At 38.0% G+C, this 25,327-nt stretch overlaps 1 long non-coding RNA gene across 1 annotated transcript in view; it reads left to right on the plus strand.

Annotated features, from left to right (window-relative positions):
- The first annotated feature begins 3,763 nt into the window (after positions 1-3,763).
- LOC116808035 (uncharacterized) overlaps positions 3,764-25,327 on the plus strand; it is an 86,668-nt gene continuing 65,104 nt past the window's right edge. The window contains exons 1-2 of the long non-coding RNA XR_004367335.3: positions 3,764-3,828; positions 20,320-20,385. This is a non-coding gene — a long non-coding RNA (uncharacterized lncRNA). The remainder of the gene's footprint in view (positions 3,829-20,319; positions 20,386-25,327) is intronic.

Here is a 25,327-nt window from a genome sequence, read left to right on the forward strand (position 1 = left end):
GTAGGTCCATGATTTGTCTCTTTCTTCTGCCTATCAAATTTTAAATTTAATTCTATCAAAAAATGCTGAATTCCCTGGAGGAGAGTACAACTGGTTTCTTCCTGTACTAAAAAAACTTCCTAAGTTCTTAAATTAGGTTTTTTCAGGTACCCTTGCTTTTGGTAAGACTTTCAACTACCAAAATATTTTATGGCAAGAATGAAGACTGGATTTTTTCAAGAGAATAAAGTATCTATCCCGAATTTTTTGGTGAATGTCTACATTTTATTATGAATCATAATAGATTACATCTACCTAGATGTTTTCCACTAATACAACCATTGATCTAATTTTGCATGTGGCCATGGCAGAACAGGGTGGTAGATCACTTCTGATTGCCTTTTTAGATGCAGTGGTCTTGTTGATTTATTTCAGTGGAGTTGCTCTGATGCAAACTACAATGATAAGCGAGCCATGTGTTCCATATCTGGAGCTATATTCAAGTTTGATTTTGCTAATTTAAGGTCTCTAAGCATAATTTAAGTCTTGCAATTTATTCTTCATGTGCTCACATTTCCTTAGTTATGTAATTAATAGATAGGATCCCACACTGAGGCATGCGTGTGCTGCAGAGGTTTGTTGAAAATGTAGTCAGAGAATTTCTTCACAAGAGCCTGCTCTTCTTCCAGCTTCCACTAGGACAAGTCACAGATTTGCTGACTTTATGAAGGCCAAAGCATCTTCTCCTCCCTCCAAAATCAGGGGAAGTCTATCTCCAGCACAGAGAATACTTTACAAATTCTTCCCTCTTACATGATGGAAAGAACAGTCCCTTCACTTTCCCCTCTGTGTTTTTAAAAATCATGTCATTTATCTTCATAACAGTCTTGCTAAATGTTGTACTTGAGGACATAGATACTACCCAAAGGATGTACTCAGTGTTACAAATACATCTCTGAGTTGAAATTCAGAAATACAATTCCAAAACTATTTCTGCCTAGGGAACATGATACCTTTTGACACCTGTGTCCTAATCTCATCCCAAGCCCCCTTCAGTTCCTGTCTAAGGGCAGCCTGGATCCCTGTTAACACTTATATTTTTGTGCGTGTTTAACTTTGATGATGAGAATAGCTTCATTGGCCTAAGCAGGGCCACTTGTGGCAGAAAATTAGGCAAATGCATAAACATTTCTATGTTTGCTACAAATTATGTTCTTCTCAACAGTGCCTATACAGCAAACATTAGCTTATCTGAGAGTCTAATTGTGACATGGTACACCTTGTCAAATCAAGAAATATCAAAATTTTGGTCATGATTTGCATGCAAATTGTTGAAATATAAACTATTTTATAGTTTAATCAAAAGAGATTAAACCAGATCAAAACTGAAATTCTTCAAACGTTATATTAACAAAATTCCTATCATGACCCTCTGACATCAGTCTCACACAAAGATCAATTTCTGGGAAGCTGGTGCATATGTAGTGTCAATTCTTCAAAGATTTGTGTTCATTTATCTGCACTTTAATGTATTACTAGAGAAGCATCTTCTCTATTTTCTCCCTGCCTTGAGTGACAGGAGTCGATTTGCTTGTCTTCTATAGTATTTTTTTTTGTATAATTATGCTAAATACTGGAAATGCCAAAGAATAATTCAGCAATCTGCTCATATGTTCCTCATAGCTCAGTTGCTGAGTAATGGAATAGTACTATATTGATAGTAGCTCAAATCATATAAATAATGGATACATAGGATATTAAAGAGAAATCAAATTTTTGTGCAATGTTCTGCGTTTCCTAAAGCAATCCTAGAACTCATATCAATGACAAATATATAACAAAAAGCAATTTGTTGGATTCTGTGTATTATTTTGAAAAATAGGAGTGAAACTGCTGAGAGAAATACAACCATATGTCAGTATGAGAATGTGTTCTAAAGGCTGATAAACATTTTCCATGTAATTATGATTAGTTGAAAGTTGAATGGATCATCTCTCTTTGAAGAATACCATCAGCAGATAATTCAAATGCTCCAAAGAGCAGTCTGCTGTTACTTTCAAGGGGATTTAAATAGGTTTTGTGGTTCACCCATGAGAAACCTTAGTGACTTTAATAAAAATAAACTGTACTGAGGCCGATGTCAGTGCTCGAACCATGGTTTCTACATGATTATATTTTATCAACAGATCACTTGGGTGCAGAAATAATTTGTTCATATTTTCTTGATGAAAATTATTTTCTCACAGTACTTTCCATTATTTTGTGTCCTGATACTGTCTTACAGAATACTTTTTATTTACTGATAAAGCTGATAAGGACTAAAAGTATTTATCTGAGCATGTCTAAATGTGCACATTCAACTGGCTGAAATTTAAACACTACCTGATTTTCCTAGGGTAACTTTTATTCATGCCAGCATTGAACTTCAACAAATCGTCATGAAGCTGCAGTCAATTAAAAAAATATTATCATGCCTACAATACCTAGCCAGGTGTAAAATAATAAGCATATGTGTGAGGGGTTAAAGACTTGTTTTGCAGAAGAAATGTCTATATAGCCATTTCTATATAATGGTGTCAAGCATATTTGGTGGTATTCCACTGTGAATCAGTGCCCCAGCAGAAAGCAGAACCCATTACTCCTTTCTCTGGCTTCTTAATTTGCTCAATTTAACTAATTTGACTTCTAGTTTAAGACAGAAAATAGAAATACACTGGGTATCTTATTGATCCATTTCTATGTACATACAATCTAGCTTCAGGCCAGCATTTTAATCACATATGCCTTCTTTTGGAGACACATAATGATAAATTCTGCTGCTTAAAACCCAGCAATGCATTCTCAGCACTAGGTTTGCAATAATAATTGTACAGACCAAGAAATTAATTTATGAGTGAAAGCACATTTAGAAGGGAGAAGATGAAGAAAAATTGTGATTTTTTTGCAATTACAGAGCTCCTAACACAAGTATTCTCTTAAGCTGGCAGGAAGATTCTTTTCCTTCTATATGTACAGGCTTCACTTGCACAAATTTGAGTGATTACCAATTTTAGCAGGGAGTTATGTGTTTCACACTGCATTGTTACTTTCATCACATATAAAACCCATGGAAACATTGGTGCTGATAACAAGAAGGCCCATTAAAGGAAGGCTATTAAGATTTTGGAGATGTTTAGGCTATATGCATAATTCATACACTGTGAATGAAAAGTGCTGAAGTTCTCAGCTGACTGTGGAAGCCTTGGAGGCTCTAATAGATGGTTAAATATTTTACACAGCAGTCATAGGGTTTACATAGCAGTGTCAAGTGAAGTTTCACAAAGTTGTTACACTAGTATTATAAGAAGTGGGTACTACAGCAGGTTTCTAAACAATGACTACTTTAGTAGTTAGATTTCTACTCCCTCTACCTGGTTGCCTAGATCAGCAGTGGCAGTTCTGCCTGTATTTGTCTCTCTCTTCACACACCTCCTACTGCTCACTGACCTTAATGGTCCTTAGAGAGGAAAGTGTCCTGAATTTCTCTACTGGTAGAAATAATTGATGACCATGAAAACTAACAGTGCTTAGTACTTCACAGGAGACACTTAAAAACTTAAAGAATAGTATCCTTTAAAAACTGTTTAAGAAAAATACCTGATGGGAATCTGGTTGGCTTTGCATTTAAAGTGCTTTCTAGACAAAATTTTCTTGACACATCTTTAGTCCCACCTCAGAACTGCAATGGGTAAAGTGAAAATTCATCTCAACTCACCACATTGTAACTGTTGTTTTTATTTGCAGGTCTTTGACTAAGAAGTGATGACTCCAGGAGTAATGGAGGTCCCCTACACTTCTGCTAAAGGAAGGGTACTGGAATTTATTTCACTCTTTCCAGGGAGAAATGTGCTTTTTGCTATGATAGTAATCCAGGGAGTAATAATACCACACACAGACCCATGAGTTAGTCTATTCTGCTTTCAAACTATGTAATAGACTTCCAGAACACACTTTAATACCTTTTACCTACTCTTTTAAAACAACATATATTCTGATCCTGATTCTGATAAAAGGGCACATTTTAACTCTTCAAATATAGCTTCAAAGATCAATTTAAATTATTGGATAATGGTTAATCAGCTATATTTTTCATAATTAGTGACATAAGAATTTTGGCTGATGACTAAGCTGGAATGTCTTCAGGAGTGGGATTTTATTTGATGCACTGTGACTAGTTTAGGCTACTATTGCAAGAGATACCTGGGGCTTTAAGCTCCTTGAAGGAGCACAAAATTTAGGAAGTCATCAAGTCCTTCTCATTGCTGGCCAGACTGGCAAAACCAAGGTTGTCTGGTGACCAGGTCAGGTGTGCAGGAAGTGATGGGTTGGTCCCTGGTTGAGCCCTGCCTGGCTGCCCTCAACAGGGAGAGGGGCAGCTGGGGGCAGCTTCAGTCTCAGCCATCTTTGTTTAGTAGTAGTCTGCTGTTTTTGTACTATGTTTGTGTCACTTCTTTTACACGCTTCTTTTTCTGTTTCTATCTCTCTTGCTGCATGGAATCTTGTAGCTTTCCTCAAAGAGAAAGTTGACAGAGTACCTGTCCTTCCCCTTGTCTAATCCTTTTGCTGACTTCCCCTTTTTCAACTCTCTTCTCTCACTTTCTGCCATACACAGGGATGGAGATTTCTGGGCTGCTTTCCTTTGCAGCCCTCATCTGCACTTGAATAAGTAATTTTCAGCTCCCCTTTACTACTCACAGTTATTTCTTTGGACACTTTTTACTCCCAAGTCAATCCTAACTAAAATTGACCAGTGAGTGTCAACTCCCTTCAGACTATTCTGCTTTTCTCCATTTCATGTATCAGCTCATTGACTGTGCTGTGCACTGCTGTTCTGGCCCTCACACAGGTCCATGTGGCTTCCATGTCTTGCTGCTTTCATTAACCATTATAAAATTTAAATTTTTTCTTGAACAGAGTGGGTCACTGCAGTTCTCATTCAGTACTCTGGTGGTTTCAAACCAGTGGTTTGATTCTTGGTGTAGTGAAACCACTGTCTTCTGTGGAAAATATTTCCTCATATGATCTGTATATTCCATACTTGGAGCCCGGTTGTCAGAGCTCAAGAATGATCGTTTTGATGCAATTGCAAAGCATTTGACTCAATGGGATCATCTTCAGCTCTTCACAAGGGCTCTGAGAGCTACAAAAGCACAGCCTGTGCTCAGAATTAACTGATACATGTTAGCATTTTGCTTAGCATGGCCTGGGGAGGCAGATTCCATCCTTGAGATTTTCACTTATGGTTTTAGGAAGTTGCTGCTGCAATGTTTCCCAAAATCTGGAACTGAACAAATATTTTTGTAATTGAAATCTTTAAACCACCATTAGCTACACTACATCCTCAGTAGTCATAGATACTTTCTTCAAACTCCTCCAGATTAAACCAAACCTAATTACAAGAAACTTTTCAGGTTGTGCTCATTACTGCAGAATTGGTTCCTTTTGAAATTTTGACAATGAGAATTCAAAGTACATAAATACTGCTGTGATTTTTGAAACAGTGCTGGTGCTTGTATTAATCATACAATAGAACAAAGTGTGTCTAAGCCTTAGCTCATTATGAAAGCCTCTGAAACTCTGGAATTTATTAATCCCATGTTGGCTAATTAGCTTGTATGTAAAATTTTAGCTTTCATTACTGTCTTCTTAGACACCAAAGTTTGCTTTACCACAACAACCATATTAAGTGGGTTTTGTAATGCTTGACTACAAACAGAGCATTTCCTGATTTTATGCTTCTGTGTTTAAACATTTGCTCAGCACTGAGTATTATTTTACCAGCATTTTTAGAACTCCAGCCAACCCCAGGCCATTATTTGAAGCCATTTACTTTTTCAGCTGAGTGTACTGCAAGTACACAAAGGAAAGAGAAGCAGGGTTACAGTAAGAGCTGTTTCTGAATGGTTTGCAAGGCTTTGAAGGCAGCTGCCTTCTGTGGACTGCTGTCTGAAGGGCATCTGGGAGGGTGGCAGATACATACAGCCTTCCTGCATCATTTCCAGCTCTACCTCTTCTCTTGCTTCCTTCTCCTGTTTACTTATCTTACTGGATCCATGAAACTTAGAAAAGAGTTCTGGCAGACCTGAGTGCTTGCAGTTTCCTCCCAGCTCTAGTAGTTATTACAACAGGCCTTCAAAAATAGTTCAGCCACCTGCAGGCCACTTTCTGTAGCATTTGCGTTTTCAACACACCGTGCCTGATTCCTCCCATTTTCACAATTATTGGTACTACAGCCAGTAGTAAATTTTAAAATTTTAAAAGTAAAAAGTTTTGATCTGAGATTTTTAATTATGCTGGGAGTCAGAAGCAGGTGTCATAATCAAATCTACTCCATCTTTTCTCATGGCTATATAAAGAAAGCTATTGTTCTGGCAGCAACATCTTTAGGCATGTAGGTATTCCAGCTGGCAGTACCAGCTTCTCCATGCCTGCACTCACCATTGTGGGAGAATGAGAATATTCACACTTGTTGGAACAAAATGGAAAGAAGTATACATTTTTCTTTTTGGTTTGAAAGAATATAAAACCTAGCCCATATTCTCTATTAATTCTACAAATAGGCCAGAACATCTACTTTATTAGCAACGATTATGCTTTGGTCTTGTATTTAAACAAACTTACTAATCAAAACTGTAGTTGTAATTTTCTAACATTCAAGTGGTTTATTCTTATAGACAGAGTGAAACTGGGAAAAGAATGATGAAAACTAATTATGGAGTTTGGTTAAAAACTTACCTAATGAAACAGCTAAGAGGTATAGTTAGCAAAAATGCTAGGTATAAGCCAGTCTTATGCAATTTCTGGCATTAACCCAATCTGAAGTAAAGATTCCCATTAGTGGGCTCTATGGTGTGCTAGATCTGGTCTTAATTAGCTATTAATCAGCATTAATGTGTATAATTTACTGACACATCTTCAGATAAGAGTTCAACTCTGATGTCCTAAAAATAAAATTATTTCTGTCTTGAGGAACTGGCTGACTTACAAGAAAAATAATATAAGTAACAGGTTAAAGAAGACTAATTTGAGCTGAGGGACCACTATCACTGTGTCTGTGTGTGTTTGTAGCATCTGATGTAGCAAAGCCCTAGTCCTAGACAGGAATCTTCAAGCTATTAATATTAATTCTATTAATAACAGTAAAACTAACACCATTTTAAGAAAGAAGCTCTAATCCTATCACTATCAGTGTGTATAATTTAGAGATTAAAATATTAACTCTTTACAATTCAAATGATCTGTGGCACTCCTTGTGTCAAACCATGTCCTGTTTCTCATGACACAACTTTAGTGACATTTTCCCTTTCCTGCCTGATGAACTGCAAGGTCTTATCATAGAATTGTTTCCTACTTTGAATTTTACTTATTTTTTTAATCAGGTGAAATCTTTCAGTTTTAACATCATGTTCAGGGATGAAACTATGCAGTTTCTGGTCAAATACGTTCTTCACTAGTTAAGTTGGTAAACCAAGGTTTCATAAACAGAATAACACTAAGAACAATTTCTGTTCAGAATTCTTCAGAATTTTACCCAGGATGTTTTCTTCCGCAAACCAATATATGTACATTTTATTTACGTTAATTGTAATTAGAAAGTGTGATTTTTCTAATTAGTAGAAGTGTTTCACCAGCACCAAGTTAGAAATGCTGCATACTGTGTTATCCCATATACTAAATTAACTGTGTTTCTTAATTTACACTGAGTAGACAAATCTGTTCTAAGGCTTTCTCTTTCCTGATTTGCCTTGCTGTTATAAACTGACCATAAATACATGGCTAACTTCTCAACAAAAAACCTCTCAGAGGCAACCAAGTGCCTTGAAACATTTATTTTCTACTCCCACAGACAACAGATGCAATGCATGTAAAATTTAAAAGGTGCCTATATAGTCATCTAGCAAAACTTGAAACCTTATGAAGCAAGACTGTGATCCAACTTGCTTGCTGCAAGTGTGTTTTATTTCAGGCCCAATTTATTCTGAGTTAATATTTAATTTTGTGGTTTAGGTACTATCATTATTACAAGCTACAGGTTATGTGTTTTCAGGGTGATGATGGATGCAAGTGGCTTACTTTTTTTTTTTGTTTCTTGATAAAACTGTCAAGATTTCCCCGAAACATTCTAGTTGCATTAGGCAATTCTCTTTGATATCAAGCAAAGTATTGGTTTAATAAGTGCTACAAACTGTCATTCTATTCAACTCATGCAATAGCTGGACACAGGCAAAAGACAGAAGTGAACTTGATTTTTAGTTTGTTTTCACTGGAATCATTGTTGATGCAATCAAATATGTCTAGCTGGCTTTTCTATAAATGTGTTGTGCTAATATATCTTCTCATACGTGGGTGTGCATTTATGTCAAGATGGAGAAAAAAAATACATGTTAATCTAGTGGTGTTTTCAAAGTTAAATAACCCTAAAATTCCTCTCTGAACAATTGCAATTTCCTTGAACTGACCACATGGCAGGGCTTAACCAGCAAAATGAAATTTATCACAACAAAATATACTTCCACTGCCTTTATTTAATGTGGTTACCAGAATTCCGTAAAAAACCTGTTTTGATGGAGTGACAACTATCTGTGTAGGGAACACACTAGAGATATTACATAAACCTGACATGAAATGTTGCTTTGTTTTGGAAGGAATTTTTCAGACCTATGTGCTAGCACAATTAACCATTGCAACTTCAGGTGAAATGGTTTGAGGTGTTGTCTTAGGACTTTTCTGAATATTATTGCTTTGCAGATATCCCTCCTTCAAGAGGGAGCTAGAGGAAAACACAGCTGTCATACAGAGGCATGTTCAATGGCTTTCCCCCTACACTTCCAGAGGTAGTAAAGGCAGAAGTTTTTAATGATTTATATTCCATTCCTCCTCTCTTGGTAGAGAAGATGAGCTAGGTCAAGATGTGAAAACGAAACACTGCTTTGATTGAGGAAGGAATGATATTGCAACTGTGTTCTTGTTTGCTCTACGAGTCAACATGCCTCAAGATTTCTCTACACTGCAGCCTTCTTTATAACCTTCCTGGCATCTCAGCACATGTGAAACCCATTTCAAATTCTGCAAATGTCTTTTACGTTATGTAGTAGACTGTCTGGTTTTAGAAAAGGGGAAATTCATTCCAAGGATGCCCTCTATGACTTTATTTTAAAAGGAAAAAACTCCAAAAAGTCTTAAAAGGGAAAAACTCCTTGGCACTGGGCACAGTTAAAACACATGACCTGTTGTTTTGATGTTTGCTATCCTGAAAGAACATGATCCAAAGGCCTCCAAAGTTCATGAACATTTTTTCTTTATCTTCAGTGCACTCCGACTAGGTTCTAAGTATAGAAAATAGCTACAATATTTGTCCTTAAAATAGTTTGTTACTGTGTATTAAGAATTTGAAACACATGCTCAGCACATCCATTGTCCTAAACATAGCAAAATGCCATGTGTTCTTGTCTCCTCCAGAGTGTGAATCCTTTTCAGTCTCAGAGTTCCAGCCTCTTTTCTTGCAGGCTGCTTATTTCAGATTCTGTTGATCAAGGTACCTACAGCCTCCCTTTTCCAGGGATCTGCCTTTCTGACAGGAAGATAAAACTGCATCTTCTGTCTCAACACTGAGAACGCTAAAGTACATCAGCATCTAGACAGAATTCTAGTCAGATGTTTGTTGGTCAGATTGCTTAACTATTAAGAAGGGAGAGATATCTGTGAGTCACATCTTCAAAAACTCTGTAGGCAAGATTTGCCATTGTGGAAATTTCTGGTGTGTTGGTAGAGCCAAACTTCAGTGTCTAATTTTCTTCTTGAGCAGGTTGTGATTTTCACCTTGTCTGGGTTCAGGCTGTTGCACACCATACATTACAAGTAAATGAAGAGTACTAATAGAAGTAACCAATGGAAATGCCTCAAGATGAGTAAAAAAACACAGCAAAAGTTACCTTCATTAAAAACTCTCCCAGCCTTTGATACTTTGCAGGTCAGTCAGAGATGATGTCTTTATGTCTAATAGATGTCAATGATTTCATTTCCATGTATTTGTTCAGTCACACACAAAACCCAGTTTAGCTCCTTGCAAACCCAGATGGGAAAAAAAAAACCAGTACAATCTGCAGAGGGACGCTCGGGACACCTCAGAAAGCTCCTCCGTTTACAGATCAGTAGAAGGACACTAGGCCTAAACTTATCATGAATGTATGTTCCCAGCTTTTTGTTAACATCCTGAACTTTGCTCCATCCCATCAAAATCCACATCAGAGAATAAATAGCAGCTCTGGCTTCTCATGCTTATCTGAAGACAGAGATCTTTAAGCATTAGATCAATGAAAGGATCTGGTGGGGAAAGAGCATAAACAACCAGATGGGTTACTATGAGATGAGATGGGAAGAGATCTCTTTCTGGTTAGGGATAATAGCTTGAGCATTTCTCTTTCAGAACATCTAGTGTAAGAAGTCCAGCAGTGATGATATGCTACAGAGTTTTCCCACTGTGGTGGCTGTAGCTGGAAGAAAAACAAAGTGACAAAAATCTTAGTAGTTTGATCCAAAGTGGTTGGTATAATATAGCAAAAGGACTGAACCTGTATTTTGCTGCCCAAAAGATCAAATTTATGTTTTGTTTAGGTACAGACCAAGCTGTAGAGCTGTTTCTGTGTGAAGAACTGGTCATCCTAGTAGAGTCTAAGTTTGTATGCAATGAGTTAAAACAGAACTTCCAATTTCTCTACTAACAGAGCATAAATCCGCTTACTTGACCAGTTCATCTAATGGATATGTGGAAACATCAATTTTCTTTTTCTCTGATTGATTTTATATTTTCTAAAGCAAAGCACATCACACAACTTTTTTCAGAACAACCTGTAAGGAAAAAAATCAAAACAAACCATTAATCCAACAGAAGGATGCTGAATGGAAATGTTTCAAAAGCTGAAAATATCTGGTATCCCTCAATACTCTAAAAAAAAAAAGTATTATAGGGGGCTTTGAATCATCCTCCCACAATACAGCTATTGCAGAACAAATGTTTGTTCATCTTTCCCTTTCAGCTGTTACTATTTTGACTAGTTGTGTAGAAAATCTGAACAATCACCTGAGCCAAATTTAGTTTAAATGCAGAGGGAGTATGTGATGTGAATGTGCAAAGGCCCAAATTCATTAAACTACCCTTTTTTCAGAGCTATTTCTGTTTCAAAAAGAGAAGAATACAAGAGAACAAGGGGACAAGAGAAGTCCAGCATTTCTCCCTGAATGTTGACATAGGTTCCACCTTCCTCTTGCTATCCCCGATATTCCTACTTACTCAATAAATAGGACATCCTATTTTCAAGCTGAAGTGGAAAATAGAGAGTTCTTTTGCCTTTGGCCTAAAGATCCAAGTGCCAACTACTTGTACTCACTCACAGCAGTTGCAACTAGGGTGAAACTTGTGTTTTACAAGAATAACTTTGCTATGAAGCTCCTGGATTGAGAGGGCAGAGGAGATCCAGGGATGAGTAAGTTTGTTCTGAGAATCATCTTTCAAGCAATTTGTACTTGCATAGCTAAGCCTCTCTGTTGCCTTTCTCAGGATGTCTGCCCAGATGCTGATTAATAATGTTTCACTAATGATTTTGCCCTAATAAGAAAAAAATATCCCTCCCTGCCTGCCAGGAATACCACCTCCCAGTCCACACTTAGAGGTCTGAAACTTCAAGGGAGAAACATCAAAACCACCAAAATTTGGTAGCAGGAGTAAACTTACATCAGTTTGGTCTCACTCACACACTGGGGATTGATTATGGGCCACTCAGACTCTGAGCTCTGCCTACAGTGTCGCCACTCCTGATTTCTGAAACTCACATCAGCATGCATGTATGCAGGAATTTTCTTTCAGTCTGTTTCTGTGTTTTCCTTCTATTCAATTTGTATGAATAAGAATTTGCTAATGATGCCAAGCCAAAAGCTTCTAAACCTTTATATATCCTCTGAAGGTTCCCAGTCTTCCCTCATTCTTACATTTCCCAATATGTATAATGGAGAAAAAATTACATTGACCCCAATTTATTCTGTCTCTATGAAAAAGCTCATCACTTACATGTGTTAATTAAAGAAGTAACCCAAGTAATGCTGCTCAAAGCCTCTTTGAAATGCAAAAAGTTCTTTCAACAATATTGTTGGAGGATTTATTTATTTTAATAATAACAGATACTGATACCAATATGCACTAAGAGCCAATTATGGCTAGTAAAAATAGCTTTTAGAACACAGACAAGTAATTTAAGTAATAATTTGTGATAGGAGTGGCTTCTAGTAAAATTCTCGTATTTGCAGCTTGTCTAATATTAACTGCTCCCTATCACTGCTCTCCTCTGTTTTCTGAAAAGTAATCTTAAAGACCAGAATATATTTAGGTATTGTTCTTTATCATTGTTTTCCTCATTATAATTTTTTATAAGTTTGATATCTGAAGGATTATAATATAAAGTAAATATATAATTTGAATGGAACTCAGAGATGCTATTCTTGGGACTCCTTTCAAAGCTGGAGTGGGACCCCATTTCCTGGAGGAAAAGCACCCACATGGTCAAAACTATCACCACAATTGCCACTAATTGGGAGACCTTGTGGAAGTTTGAGCAAAGACTAAGTTTTTAATAAGCAAGTAGTATGAAACACCCACTCAATACCTTGTGCTGGGCTTCTCCATGGCAGTGTTAGACACATTGTCAGGGCAACTGGCTGCACTGTAGTGCTTTCGATAATGAGAAGGCTTGTTTCCCTGGAATTGCTACTCTGCAACCTTGCACTAAAATCTAGTTTTCCTTAACTCTGTTCCTAAGAGCTAAGAAAAAAAGGCAATGTTATTTTGTCAGGAATAACTTCATTACAAAATTCAGCAGCTGCAGTTCATTGGAGACGGCTAATTAAATAATCTATATCACCACTCAGTATTAATTAGTGCGTTTCAAAATCTATAGACTAAAGAGCCTAATCAAACTTTCGGTCAGTTCCTGCTGTGATTCTCTTGTGTCCTGAAAACTGCTCAGTGTTTTCCTACCTATGAATTTATTACTTTTTCAATTACTCCCCAGTAAAGGATTTTACAAATCAAAGTGTAGCAGATGTTTCAGGAGCCCAGGAGACCCCACAAAGATGCTCTTCAGCACAAAGCACTCTGCAGGATACAGCCACAGAGAGCTCTACTGCATTGGATATGTGAGTAGATTTATATGGGAAATTATTGTACCCGAAACTTTCTTTTCCCCTTACCCCAGCACTGAGCATGGCTTCATGTTGCAAGAAAGAGAAGTGCCATTGCCTCTGTGGAAAAATCACCCCAGTGACAAGATGGATCATAACATTTCTAATATTGCCTGAACAGAGCAGAAAGCAGAGTGCAGAGGCAAGGAGCTGCCACCAGCAATGCTTTGCTGTGGGGAGGGAGGGGTGTCTGGAGAGAGTAGGGGAGAATTTAGGCTGTATTTTACAAGAAATAGTGAGTGCAACTGACTGGCTGGGAGATATTGTTGGCTTTGATTGACTGTATAAATATGCTTTTTAAAGAAGCAATTCAAGCACAAGCTTTTTAAAAGCATGGGTAACTATTCCTGGTTTGTTTGTGCATGTGTGGCTAATAGCTCTTGGCAGACAGAAAAGGAAGTAGGAGAGACATAAGATTAAGTCTTGGAGTTCCCAACCACCACGCAACCTGTTCTCCTCTCAAGGATGTGGCATCCTCATCTTCTGGAGAAGAAAGGGGCTTGTCTCTCTTCAACAACAGTGTCTCCAAGCTCCCAAATTTCCCCCATATCCTATTACACTGATTTTTGCCTGCAGAGACAGCCTGACTCTTTGTTATTTGTGTACTCACATAGCATAGATAAAGGCTCTGCTTCCAAAAGAATCTGATCCCAAAAATGCTCTTACACATGAGTAAACACAGCTTGGAACAGAAATTACTAAATTGGTAACAATGCCTGATCATATTAGTAGAGCTTTATTTAGGATATTTCAAAGGTATTAATAAATTAGGCATTTTTTTATTACCATGATTCTGTCATTGTACCCTCTCTAATCACTGTTTCCATTCTTCTAGGGGTGTGTCTGTGTACTTTAAAAAATGTGTTATATCAAAATTCATAATAGAACTTTTCCCCTTAATGATATAAAGAACAATGCATGGAATAAAATCTGATGATTTTTCTCCCTGCACCTGCATTCACACCTCCTACACGAGTTGGATAAAGTGGTTGCAGGAGATTTAACTACCTAAATTATCATCTGGTACATTGAACTCTGCCACTGTGCTCAGGGTGAGCCACATTGATTCACCACATAAGCCTTGCCTAAGCTAGTCTGTGAGGAAGATCTGGTGAGGGAAGCAAAGGTGCTGGCTTTGCATGGAAGAACTATTTATTTTTGCCAGTTTTCCCAGGTTTTAATTTTTTTTTCTCTTTCATCCTATGGCAATGGTGCTGGATCTTATTATAGAACGAAGAAAACACCAGCACTTTGCATCAAATCCAATCATGCTTGCATTCATGGCAAGGGTCATAAAGATCAGCAGGAAAGTTTTGAAAGGTGGGTATAGAGGAAGTGATTTAAGAAGAAGAGGGTGAGTTCAGACTAGATATAAGGAAGATATTTTTTATAATGGGGCATTGGATTGAGTTGTCCAGAGAAGCTGTGGATGCCCCATTCCTGGAAGTGTTCACAGTCAGCTTGTATGGGGCCCTGAGCAACCTGATCTAGTTGAAGATGTCCCTGCTCATTGCAGAGGGGCTGCCCTAGGTAGCCTTAAAAGATCCCTTCTAACCCAAACTATTCTGTGATTCTATGATTTTAATTTTTGCAGCTTTTTGTAGTTTTGTCTTAGTTACCTGTAGCAACTATACTGGGGGTAAGTCTTTTAACTCTGCTTTGTCTTTAACAACAATCATACATAAAATCCTGTGGTCCTTTTATAGCAATGTAACAATCAACTCAATGAAGTGTAAAATCAATGTTATAAAGCCAGATACTGTTTCAAATTAAATTAATTGCAAAAGTGCTTTCTGCTGATTAAATATAATGTTATTAACTCCTGGGCAATAGACATACACAAATAAAGATAATGACTCTTTACCAATAACAAAGCTGAAGAGGTTTACTTCAAAAATATTTTTTCTATTCCTAAACAGAATCTTGATTATATCGTGTGACTTTGTGTTATGAAATCAGATGGAGAAAACTAGAACTTCTTGAAATCATCCCCTCCTGTTGTGACAGAGATCAGTTTATAGGCAGAAAGCTGAATCAGTGGAACTTGCTTCTCTGGCTGCATCAGTAGGGTCCTAGAGAGCCCAGCCTTATGTCTTGTGCATGTTGCTGTGTGCAATTGCCAGGCAGCTGACACAATTTAGAGTGGGCCTGATTCTGCCCTAAGCACTTGCCAAAGATACCTTTTCAGAGCATTCTCAAGATGTCCAGGATTATACACGTGCCCTATAATCATTTCTGTTCTGTCCAAATCCTCCAGCTCTCTTTATAGTTAGGCTCTGTAGCAATCCAATGGCTAGGAATTGTCTTAGCATTGTTTCTCTTGGCCAGTCATCTTCAGTGACATTTTCAGCCTCTTGATGCTGGCATATCCAAGAGGGCAGCTCAGTCCTGCCAGAGCTCTCCAGGCTACCCTCTCTGCTGGCTGTGCATATACAGCTGCTCCCATGCATCTCAGGAGCATTGAGTTTGTTACTAAAAGGTCTTTCTTGGCTTTTTTCCCAGACAGTGCCACTGTCTGTCTTCTTTTTCTGAAAGAAAGTTATTGAAGTCCAAAAAAATAGGAAGTACTGAACAGAAGAGATTTAATGAAAAAGACACCATGCAAACTTTTAGGAAACACAGGAGAACAGATGTTTTTAAGTGAAAGGTGTTCAATCCAAAATTCATTGTACTGTGACCATTGTTTATAGACGTGTGACTTACCTCTGGTACTGAACATAATCATAAATTTAAATTTTGGAAATCAGGCAAACAGCAGGAATACAGTACAATACACTTTGTTTTGCACAATATGAAAAGCAGGAAACCTGGGTTGTTCTGTAGCCCTGTGTTCTTCATAGAAAAAATGAACTGGATATTATGATTTCAATAACTATGTTTTAAATAACAAAGTAACCAAATAATGAAAAGGAACTATATATTACTGGTAGTTATGAATTCATGCTACTCAGGCAGTATATGGTGATAGCAAAAGCATCGGCTGTTCTGGCCACCTCCTGCTCTATGCTCATGGCTGGTGTAAACTCCATCATCCTTCTTGTCCTGTTGGGATGACTGTTGCAGTTTTCCGATAAATATTTACAATCCCAAGTGAAATTGAAAAACAAGAACTGGTTTATTGATCATGACAGTAAGATTGCAAATAAGAAGTGGTCTGTTTCCTATTGTTTTGAGCACAGGCAGTTTCTTACCCCTATATTAGGAATTGAGGCAGCAGGCAAGAGCTGAGTAGCTGTGGTCTTCAAAACAACAGCCTGTGGAGTATTGAAATGTCTGCTTGGCAGACATGGCCAAACTTAGATGCGCAGCATAACACTTCAAGTAGTTGCTCCTTCTGGGGAACTTTATATTTCCCTGTAATTTTAGATCATATTCCTGACCCAGAAAAATGGTAGAGCTTGTGACAGTGCTTGTTGCTGAGCTGCTGCAGAACTGATAACAGACCACACACCGTGACCTGCAGCCCCTTCAAACTCCACTTCCTGCATGTAGACTTCCTAGGGCTTCTTGGTCTGAAATGTTTGGGAGTGCTTAAGATTTAGCTGTTCCAAGTAAGAACAAGCTGATCTGGCTCTAACTCTCTGTGCTGCCAGGAGGGGTGGTGTAAGGGGTACTTTTGATTCATTAAATGCCTATTAAGGTTATGATCACTTGGTAACTCTTTTCCTCCCCCAGTTATCTTTACTTGTATCCCTGCAGCAGCAGAGCTACAATACAAACATTAACAAGTATGAAGAAACAGTCTTTCAAGAACAAAACTAAACTAATTTATTGAGATTGTGTTAGTGAAATTGCTTTCCAAAGCAGGTTAGCAGCCTTGAAAATTCCCAGAGATGCAATGACTGACTTAAATCAGAACTGAAAATAACATCCTATGAGACACATTCAGCATTAGGATTCATTTCCCTCCAGTTCTTCCCTTCAGTTTTTTAAATTTTCCAAGAATAAACACATTGTGTTTCTTGTCTTTCGAAGCAGGAAGTGAAGAAAGGGTTTGAGGATTTAGGATTGATCCTATACCAGGTTTAGAATTATGACTACTTGTTCATCTGTTAGAAACTTCTTTATTCTTTGAAAGGAAAAGAGAATGTTCCCAAGTCAAATTAGACATTCCAATATTCTGCCACTGTTGTAGCTACTGTGTAAAGATAGCTGGGAAATATATGGCCACTGAAGGTGTTATAAGTACATAAATAAAATATTATTCTGCTCGGTGACAGAGCTTGCACTTGGCTTTGCAGCCATGTTTGGCTGTGGGAATTCCAGGATGATTGGAACAGAAGGAGACATTGATGACTTTTTATAGTTCTCCACTGAGTACCAAATAAGAGAAATATAAACACTAAACAGTAAATCAAATGTTGAAAAAATAAATAAATATGGAACAGATGGGAAAAAGATGTGTCCAGCTGGCTCATGACACTAATTTTTTTTCTTTTTTGAGCAGTGGCATGTGAGCAACCCACATGCAAAGTGGGTTGCGTATTGGGCTGAAACTGTATTTTCCAATGTCACACTGCATCCACTTTCTCCCACAGACTTTTAGACAAATCAGAGGAAAATTTTCTTTAAAAGAATTTTATGCAGGTAGTCAAATAGACAGGGTGTTTCCTGCATCTCACTTGCTTATGAGAAAGTTAAGTGTCAGGGCCCATTGCACCACTGATGACTTGTACATGTGATCATAATCATCATAATTCTGTGGCTGTACAACTCTCTGTCCTGTATCATGAACCTATTGACAGTCCCTGTATTGTCAAAATCTGTGCTCATGTGCTTACCCTCAGCTTTTGGTGAAGTATTCACGTGGACCTCCTCCAGGAGGCCTCTTCCTACAGGAGCAGGCAAACACCCCAACTGGCGGGGTCACTGGGATATTTCTTTGAGAACAAGTCTCCGTTTGTCTCTGCTACAGCTGTTGGTGCTGTGGGTGTTTAGAGGGATAGAGAGTTATTAGGGCAACATCTTCAGAAGAACACCATGGCTTTGGTGAAGCCTTGGACTAAAACTATGATTTCAAATTCTTTAGCACAAATACTGTGAATCAAAGTATTTACTCTATTGTTGCAGATTTCACAGCATAATGTAGGAGGGCAAAGAACTATTTTAGCAAGACCAGGTATTTAGTGTAGAACTTCACTTTATTAACCAATCTTGAGAAAGTAAAGTGGTACAAAAGCTAGATTCTAGTTTCAAGTGAAGTCAAGTTATGTGAAGTTATAGTGCAACTGATACTAATGCTTGGCTTAATTGTGCAAGGAGTTAATCGGATGGTCCTGGTAGGCATGTGATGTGATTTACAGACCTCAATTACAATCACAAAGAAACAGTTTGTTCTGATGAAACCTTTTTCTGTGCATAGAGGAAGGAAAAACAAACACTCTAATTATGCTCATGATATTTGAGAATGTCACTGTATTTTTTTTTCTCAAGGCGGATGCAATATGATATACCTGCAATGATAATTTCCAATGTAAATTATTCTATGATTTTATGATTTATACATTAAAAAAATCTCTGGGCAATGAATTTAGAAAAACCTAAGGTCTACAGAAAGAAAGCAAGAAAACAAATCTACAACTACAGTGCAAGAATTTCCCCCTGCAGTGCTCACTCTTAGAGTGTTCACTTCTGTCTCTTTAATATAAAGTGTGATTTGTATTTGGCTTCATTAACAACTGAAATGTTTATTATTTATAAAAAATGTTAATTAAACAGTGTTCTATTAAATTAACACTTGAAGGCCAGATATATTGATTGATAAACAATTTCAGATAAATCTTTGGAGACAGATATGGCAAATACTGGTTCAGAGTAGGTATAGCAAAGGCAGTGAAAATACAGACATAAACAGACCCCAGAGATGTGCCCAGCTTGGCTTGAAGCCACTCTACGCTAGTGAGGAAGAATACAAAAATCACTTTGCCCTTGCCATCTCCACCAATCAGGTGACTCATGCAAAAACACCAATGTTTTTGAGTTCATAAATATCCATTTTGTCCTCTCTTTTAAGCTAAAACTAATCCAGCCTTCAGTGGCCTGTGGTGAAATCAAACCAGCACTACAAGATGAGGAACACTCAGCCCACAGTCTATGATTCAATGCAGCCCTTTAGAAAATGACTCATCTGGCCCATTGGCCCTCTTTCCAGCTGCCTCCTTTAGACACAGAGCTTCATGCAGCATGAATTAATGTGGCAGCTGTAGCATCCTGCTCCTGACTGCCATCTTTTTCAGTAGCCTTTCCTGTATCTCACTGGGGGTTGTATGTGGGGCACAGGCTACACAGCGTGTGTGAAGCTGTGCTCTCCTCTGCGAAACTCCCAGAGAATCTCCACCTCATCTTCTGTTCCACCATCTCAAATTTTCACTGGGAATCGTGTCACTAGCTGACTAGCTAACAAACCTATCTCAGTCTGTGCTAAGCACAAAGCTTTCATCCTTCCTCTAAACATTTGGTGGCATTTAGAGAACAAAAATAGGCAGAGACAATGCTCTTACCTTCTGATGAGAATATATGTAGGGGAGGAAAGAAACAATACAGAAGAAGCAAGATGATGTACTAGTACACAAAGTCAAAATTAGTTATCACTTATTTTTCTTGCTAATAAAGATAGTGCTTCTAAGATTTATGATTGCACAAAGAAATGGATTTCATGCTTATGGGGATCTGCTGGCTATACAATATGTACTTAGTAATAAATCCACAATTTCAGATACTCTGCAGAACAGGTAGGAAATAGCAACACAGAATTACTTTGAAAAAATCTATTTCAAAAAAATTTCTAGTTCAGAAGGATACACAAAAAATACCTTTCTATTATGTTTATGCACAAAATCATGGACCTGAATGTTTACTTCCAAACCTACAATAATAAATTCTACTTCATGAAGTGAATTTTATTTTTTTAATTGAGGTATCAACTTTTACACTTCTATTTTTCTTTGAAACATTTGCATCTGTTTGTTTCATATTTTGTCAGGCTGTTTCAACTACATTTTTCAAAACGTTGGCTGCCATAATATCTGGAAACAGATTCTTATACTGACATAATCTTCTTTGTCTTCACAGTCTCATCCTCATCAGATACTGGCAAGACAAGACAAGTGATCCTCTGCTGCATTTCTTCATAACAGGGTAAATTCAGCTCTATCTGCAGCATAAGTCTCTGCTACCTTTCTTAGTTCTTCCAATGTGGAAGACCACGTTCTTCCAGGTTCACTGTGGTGATTGTACTTTACTGTGTGTTCTGTATCAGAAATTTGTGTTACATGGTCTCATATTTCCCCAGTGGTGTTTTGTTGGCAAATATTGGTGACTCCTAAAGGAGTGGTCCCTGTGAGGGGCTTGTCAGACAGCTGGGACACTTACAGGGAGGAGCTACAGGCCTCCCAGGTCATTGGAGGTGGGGAAATTCCTGATGAGTCTCTTCAGAGACTCATCAAAATGGATGGTGCAACTTTGTTGAGAACAGTAATATTTGTGTAAGCATGGGGATCCAGAGCAGTTTTTGGCACAGAGACAGGTTGGCCTTCTGAAAAACAGCAGATGATAAAGAGAGAAAAGAGTGTGAAGAGCTGGGCAGCTTTTCTATGTGGGTGGTCATTTATATTCATTGGCAGGCATCTAATGTGAGACTGAGTTATTGCATATCATGGATAGTCTTTTCCATGGATTGCCCAGTCCTTTGAATGATGAGATGCTAGCAGTGCTGCAAGCATGCCCTTTGTATCCCTACAAGAAAGCCAACTGGCTGAAAGGCAACAAAAGCTCTTAGGCACAGATTATGTTTTGCTCAGTCCCATTGCCATACCCAAGCGCTGGGAGTAGTTGGGGGTGGAAGAGGTTACCATCTGAACAGCCACTTGTGCTGCTCACCTGTGGAGCAGGTACACTGCACTGTATCCTGTCAGTAAGTACTTTGAGACACAGACTGCTCATTGGTGGGGTTGACTTATGATAAAAATAAATCACAGATCGCTTGCTGGGGACTCTCTTTCCTGCAGAAGAGCCCACCTAGCATGGCACTGATGCAGTAGGATGTCATGGCACCAGGCTTCAAAGGAGAATCATAGTTATTTCACGTAATGCTCGAAGCGCTTTGGTGTCATGTAATTGTGGCATGGAATGGTCAAATGGTTCAGTGCTGTAATTCCAGTCATTTAGGGAAGTGAATTACTTTTGTAATAAATGGACAAGATATACAAACACATTGCTAACACAACCATTTCATGAGATTGCTGTTCACTCCTTCAGTTTAGGCAAGCCTGATCATTCCATGGGCTGCAAGCAGACAAATCCTTACTGCTATTCCTGTAGATACCATCTGTACAGTCACTGAGCAAAATGTGGGCCCTCCCTAAAAGTTCAGGCTAACTGGTAGTGCTACTCAATTGTTCCACTTCCAATGATTTAAAACCAGGGTGATTCCCCAGCATCTTCATGTGGGTGGGACTTGCCTTTCTCTTCAAAACACGGAGAAAACTTGTATACATACTGTGTAGCAAGCAGAGGTTTTTGTGGTCACCTGATCTGTCCAGTGGGCACAGAGATCTGTGCAATATATTATCACAGAGCTGCCTGTTGTACAGAACTGTTCAATGAGAGCTGGTGGCAGAGTGTGTCGTTAGTGATGCCTCTCAGCTTGAGCACTTCAGGTCTTCTTCTCTTCCCAGATATTACAAAAAAATTCTTTACTGTGAGGGTGGTGAGGCACTGAAATAAGTTGCCCAGAGAAGCTGTGAGTGCCCCACCCCTAAAAGTGTTCAAAGCTGGGTCAGGTCGAATCTTGAGCAACCTGGGGTCTGGTCAATGGCACTCCTGCCCAAGGCAGAGGGACTGAAACTAGATGATCTTTAACCACTCTATCATTCTATGATCCTATGATTTTACTGTGGTCAGCTGCAAAAAAAAAAAAAAAAAAAAAAAAATTAACAGGGCACAACTTCATAAGGTACATACAGAGTTATTACTTTCTTCCTCATTTTGTGAAACAGGTGATTAAAAAATCCAAACTCAATCTGTACCAATTTGAGCTACTACAACTGCATTTTCGTGCATAACATGATTAATACTGGAAGAATTCCTTAAACTTATTTCCGTATTAGTAGTCCTCAACAGAATACTTGCTTAGAAGAATTTAGGTCACTAAGTGAAGATTTCTAAAGTTTAACTGACATTAGGATCAAGATAATAAAGGAACTATTATGTGGGTGGCATATGTTTTCTACTTATAGTGCCATTCCTACTGTGGTTAAAGGCAGAAAAAAAGAATGTTGGAAGAATAAAATATTCATTGGTATGCATATGCTGGAAAAAAACATTACTTGGAATGATGCCAAGAGATTTCACATTATTTTACTGTTGCAAAATGAAGGAGATACAAAACCCCACAATATTATTGTTCTTCTGATAAGGTTTTACAGCTCTTCACAATGAAAAGTACTGAGGGAAAATTATGTTTTTTATATTAGCCATGATATAAAGCATCACAAAAATGGCAACATTTTTGTAAAAAGCAGTGATTTGTTCACTGTATTAAACCAGCATATCTGGCTGCATGTTTTAAATCACAAAGTAATTTTGAGTATTTAAATGAATGGGATATGATTAAATATACAAAACCTAAAAATCAAACATAATGACTGAAAAGTAATCAGCAACTCATTTCCCCATGTTCAAATATTAGAGCGATGCACTCTAAGAAACTGAATCATGCACATAGTGCATTTCATCTTGCAGAACTGAACCTGAGACATGCAATTACCATAAACACTCAAAATAATTGAACATTTAAAGAATACATAGATGCCTCCATAGGATCATCTACTGTAACGATGCCTTCAGCTAAATGGTGTGCAGTAGATGTACACAATTTCCTTCAGTTGATAGAAAACATGACCCCCACAGATTGCTATGCTATTAAGTGAATAAAACAGCAAAGCCTCCCTTGTTTTCATTCGTCTCCTACACAGCTCAGTCTTTTCACAGCTTATTTGAAGAAAATATATATTTCAATTTCATTATTTACACAACTATCTCACACAAGCTCCAAGTGTATGCCAAACAGAGTTGCTGCTCCTGTGGTTAAGAGAAAGGGGCTATTATGAGGCAAGGTGGTGAAGGAGTGGCTCTGTGCTGGAGCCCTGCAGAATGTGCTGGGCTGTGCTGGCACTGTGGGACTGGCACCAGGAGCATTTCAGAACTTGTGTTGTATTGCAGTTTGATGTGCTTTGGATTTACATCTTTTACCTTTAATCAGCCACTTCCTCACCAGCTGCCATCACCTTACTCAGAGTATTTCTGTATTATTCTTGTTGCTGATAGATTGCAGTGTACTAATCTAGGGCATTTTTATTCTACCTCATTCTTAACATTTTCATATCTTATGCCCTGATGTGCTCAAACACTCTTGCACTGTCTTGCTGAATTACAAATTCTGGAAGCAATCATGAGGGTGGAATGGAAGCAAAGCCAATGGTGGTAAATCCAAGTTTAAGAAAGCATCTGGAGTGCTGAAGGGTTAGAAAGCAAATGTCTGTAGTCAAAGATTTAGCCATTACCTATCTGACAGTTCAGCCACATCAAACAGGGAAAATATTTACAGAAAATATTTAAGCCATCTCAAAACAAGAAATATTTAATTTATCTCAAATAAGAAAATTTGAGAACAGAGAAAGAGATTACAGGACAGAGGAAAGAACCAATATGAACTTAGCGGCACCAGGCCAAAGGCTGGAAGAATGAGGGGAATGGGAATGACCCAGCCTGAGGTGGAAACAAATCGAAAAATTTTTAATCAGGGAACCCATCAAGTCTGCAGCCTACTGAGTAATGAAAGCAGATACCCAGTTGCAAAGGCTATCACTTTATTAGAGTAAGATGTTCTGAGATTTTAGCACAAGAACCACTTTGGGAGATAATGCACAAAATATCTAAGTGCATCTAGCTTTGGGATGGCATTAAAACAATTGTTAAAAGAGTGTGTGTGACGTGACTGCCTGACACTGCTGACAAGGTAGAGGATGATCTCAATGAATCAGGAGGTCTGTTCCAGCTTTGTATTCCCATGGGAAATCTAGTCTAAAATAAATCTACAGTTTTGAATTTATGCATTTATAGCTGCAACATCAAAATCAAAATCCTCCCTGTAAAAGGCACATTTTGGAATGGCAAAAGGAGAAGCAGAGCCAATTCTGTAAAGCAGTATTTTCTGTACATCAAGGAGAATGCCTGGGATTTCACTTTTCCCTGGGTTTTACCAGTCTCTGGTGCTAGCATATGAGTAGTTTATCTTTAAAAGCAGAGACCCTGCTAGTTTATCATTTAACAAGCATAGTCTTAACCCCTTACTGCAATTTCTAGTCTCTGGCAAGACTGTGATATTTGACAATAAAAATTTCTTATTTTACAATATTCTTTTGCATAAGTTGAGAAAGGAGGATTGATGCAATTATGCTGATGAACACTGGTAGAGAATAATAATTCTCTACCAGGGACACAACAGAGATCTGGTTGCTAACATCAGTGAAACAGCTTAAAAGAAACCAGAATGGTTTGTTTCAGTCTCTCCTTAAGAAGCTGTTCAGACAGAATTGGCATTCCAGAGTCATTGTGATTTTAGGAGTATTTGTACACGTCAGTAGAATAATAAAATAGATTTTAAAAACTTGTCAGGATGAAACCAAAGATTTGAAAGAGGTAAGTTAGACAAACCAGAAGACAAATATGATGAGTGAATGTTTGAATATGTAGTAAAAGTGCATCATCTACAATTTGTTGCTTGTGAATTTAGATTACAGACTTTCTTTCACAGGAAAATGTCAGCAGTTGAACTTCAAAGCAAAAAAATTCTACACCTCCTTACACAAATACCTACAGTTACATTTTGGTATCATTCTTTGTTTCCATTCTGCTTGCCCTGGAAGCCGGGATGCAGAGGATGGAAGCTTAATGTGTCAGAGACTGTGATAAGAAGGTTTCGTACATACACACACACGTGCTCCAGTGCGCATGGGATATAAAGTTGCCCCTTATATTTTGGGGTTCATTGTTCATCACATTTTAATGCTGCAACTAA

The sequence above is a fragment of the Taeniopygia guttata genome, chromosome 3, assembly GCF_048771995.1.
Source record: "Taeniopygia guttata chromosome 3, bTaeGut7.mat, whole genome shotgun sequence".
Taxonomy (NCBI): Eukaryota; Metazoa; Chordata; class Aves; order Passeriformes; family Estrildidae; genus Taeniopygia; species Taeniopygia guttata.